The sequence below is a fragment of the Gambusia affinis genome, linkage group LG18 (genome assembly GCF_019740435.1).
Source record: "Gambusia affinis linkage group LG18, SWU_Gaff_1.0, whole genome shotgun sequence".
In the NCBI taxonomy this organism is placed as follows: domain Eukaryota; kingdom Metazoa; phylum Chordata; class Actinopteri; order Cyprinodontiformes; family Poeciliidae; genus Gambusia; species Gambusia affinis.
Window position 1 is genome coordinate 2,190,622 of NC_057885.1, and position 3,791 is coordinate 2,194,412.

The window sequence follows — 3,791 nt, forward strand, 5'->3', positions numbered from 1 at the left end:
TTCTGTTAAGTCATTTATAAACATAACATTAAATGCAATAAAATTTATTTTCTTCAAGGTGTTTCTTTTCAATTAATCTGGAGAGAGGAACAAAAGTTGAGCATAGCAAGAGGAGGAAGATCTTTGCGGTCAACCCAAGAGTCCTCACACTCATCGCTGACCTCGCAGACCATGAGTGGACTTAGACCATACTTTGTGAGTCATGTGATATGATGTGTAATGTTATTATGTTGCGATATGTAAAACTGCATTTACATTTATACTGTAAGATTTCACATTTTTCATCTTCATGTTAAATCTTGCAAATTTATGTTAGACATTTTTTTTCTATATATGTATATAGCAGATGACAATAAAACAGATTTTATGCTGCACCACTGTCACGGCTTAATGAATATGTGGTGATTTACAAGTTACAAGTCAAAAAATCTGACAAACGTGAACAGTTTTAGCTATCAGTGGTGCCCAGCACATTTGTTAGAAAGTTCTTATTTCTGTGTATGTGCCAATTCCATATGATATGGATTATTCATTTGAAACACTGCACCGGGGTTGAAGTGATAATGTTGTGTCATATCTGTTCAAACTTTTGCACTAATATAAGTGCTTGCTGCTTTTTGGAAGATGTGTTACAAGTTCTTTATAATCAGTGTTCACAGGGTTGTGAGAAGTTTGTACAGCTCAAAAAGTTTTCATTAAATGGAAAAAATACAATAAAGTTTGGTTTTTGGATATTTTATGTAAAATTTACTTATACTTTTCCATGTTTTTACCATTAGACAAAACTGGTAACACATTATTTAGCTGCTCTAATCGATTTGATGATTTTACCAAGTAAATTTGCACTTTTTAATTTCATAATTTGCACTAACTAAACATTTCTTTAATGTTTCAATGTTAATTTTTAGCCAAAAAGTGAGATATTTGTAGTCTTTGTAGTTTTTTCCCCCTTAGTTTTATATAACATTTTGGTTTCAAAGTCAGTAATTAACCATAAAATCAAAAGGATTTATCCTTTTCTTATCCTACATTTTTACAGTTTTTTTCCCTTTGAAAAATAAAGACAAAACATGTATTAATACAGTAATTTAGGGAAATGTTAGCATGGTAAAACTGTTAAATTTATAGTAAAGTGTTTTCAAATATCATGGCATGAACTGCATCTTATATATCAATTTTAGGACAAAATATAATTTTTTATATTGGTAATAATAGTAATTTTTACAGTAAAAGGTAAAAAAAAAAATTATTACCGTAGAATCAACAAGACCAATACTCATATATAAAAATATCCTACTGTAATTTTGACGGTGAAATTCTGGCAACCACAGCTGCCAGTTAATTACCGTTTAAAATACAGAAAAAACCCAGTAATTATACAGGAATTCAGTCACATATTTTATAATTTATACTGTTAATTTTACAGCAAAATACTTTAATATTTTAAAGTATTTGTAATATTGTTTTACTGGAAATTTTAGGATAAAACTTGATCAATTTCAATGGTAAAAACTCATTTTTACGGTAAAAGGTTGAATAAAACACCATTTATTACTGTAGAATCAGCAATTGTAAAAATGTCAGACTGTAATTTTTACAGTTAAATTCTGGCAACCACAGCTGCCAGTATTTTACCGTAAAAATTACTTTTTTTTTTACAGTGAACAGTTCTGGTTGTCTGAAGCTGAAACCAAGTCAAAATTTAGAGAATTCAATGTTAGTGACCAAAATCGCTTTATATCAGCGAGAGAAGTGAAAAACGGACAATATGTGAATTTTCAGCACCACATTCAATTTTCAGCCTAATTTGATTTGGTACAGCATAAAAATGCTGAGAAGCGGTAGTTCTGGTTGGTTGGAGCTGGAATCAAGCCAATATTTCGAGAATTCAAAGTTTGTGACCAAAAACGCTTTATCTCAGCGAGAGAAGCCAAAAATGGACAGTTTGTGAAATTTCAGCATAATTTGCTTTAGTATAACTTGGAAATGCTGAGAAGCAGTAAATCTGGTTGTTTGAAGCTGGAACAAGTTCGAAATTTTGAGTTTTAAGCTTTTTTACTGTTAGTGACCAAAAACGCTTTATCTCAGCGAGAGAAGCCAAAAATGGACAGTTTGTGAAATTGCAGCACCACAATCAAATTTCAGCATAATTTGCTTAATATAACTTGGAAATGCTGAGAAACAGTAAATCTGGTTGTTTGAAGCTGGAACCAGTTCAAAATTTTGAGTTTTAAGCTTTTTTTTACTGTTAGTGACAAAAAACTCTTTATCTCTAGAGAAGCCAAAAATGGACAGTTTGTGAAATTTCAGCACCACAATCAAATTTCAGCATAATTTGCTTAATATAACTTGGAAATGCTGAGAAACAGTAAATCTGGTTGTTTGAAGCTGGAACCAGTTCAAAATTTTGAGTTTTAAGCTTTTTTACTGTTAGTGACCAAAAACGCTTTATCTCAGCGAGAGAAGCCAAAAATGGACAGTTTGTGAAATTTCAGCACCACAATCAAATTTCAGCATAATTTGCTTAATATAACTTGGAAATGCTGAGAAACAGTAAATCTGGTTGTTTGAAGCTGGAACCAGTTAAAATTTTTGAGTTTTAAGCTTTTTACTGTTAGTGACCAAAACGCTTTATCTCAGCGAGAAGCCAAAATGGACAGTTTGTGAAATTTCAGCACCACAATCAAATTTCAGCATAATTTGCTTAATATAACTTGGAAATGCTGAGAAACAGTAAATCTGGTTGTTTGAAGCTGGAACCAGTTCAAAATTTTGAGTTTTAAGCTTTTTTACTGTTAGTGACCAAAAACGCTTTATCTCAGCGAGAGAAGCCAAAAATGGACAGTTTGTGAAATTTCAGCATAATTTGCTTTAGTATAACTTGGAAATGCTGAGAAGCAGTAAATCTGGTTGTTTGAAGCTGGAACAAGTTCGAAATTTTGAGTTTTAAGCTTTTTTACTGTTAGTGACCAAAAACGCTTTACCTCAGCGAGAGAAGCCAAAAATGGACAGTTTGTGAAATTTCAGCACCACAATCAAATTTCAGCATAATTTGCTTAATATAACTTGGAAATGCTGAGAAACAGTAAATCTGGTTGTTTGAAGCTGGAACCAGTTCAAAATTTTGAGTTTTAAGCTTTTTACTGTTAGTGACCAAAACGCTTTATCTCAGCGAGAGAAGCCAAAATGGACAGTTTGTGAAATTTCAGCACCACAATCAAATTTCAGCATAATTTGCTTAATATAACTTGGAAATGCTGAGAAACAGTAAATCTGGTTGTTTGAAGCTGGAACCAGTTCAAAATTTTGAGTTTTAAGCTTTTTACTGTTAGTGACCAAAAGCGCTTTATCTCAGCGAGAGAAGCCAAAATGGACAGTTTGTGAAATTTCAGCACCACAATCAAATTTCAGCATAATTTGCTTAATATAACTTGGAAATGCTGAGAAACAGTAAATCTGGTTGTTTGAAGCTGGAACCAGTTCAAAATTTTGAGTTTTAAGCTTTTTACTGTTAGTGACCAAAACGCTTTATCTCAGCGAGAAGCCAAAAATGGACAGTTTGTGAAATTTCAGCACCACAATCAAATTTCAGCATAATTTGCTTAATATAACTTGGAAATGCTGAGAAACAGTAAATCTGGTTGTTTGAAGCTGGAAGCAGTTCAAAATTTTGAGTTTTAAGCTTTTTTTTACTGTTAGTGGCCAAAAACGCTTTATCTCAGCGAGAGAAGCCAAAAATGGACAGTTTGTGAAATTTCAGCACCACAATCAAATTTCAGCATAATTTGCTT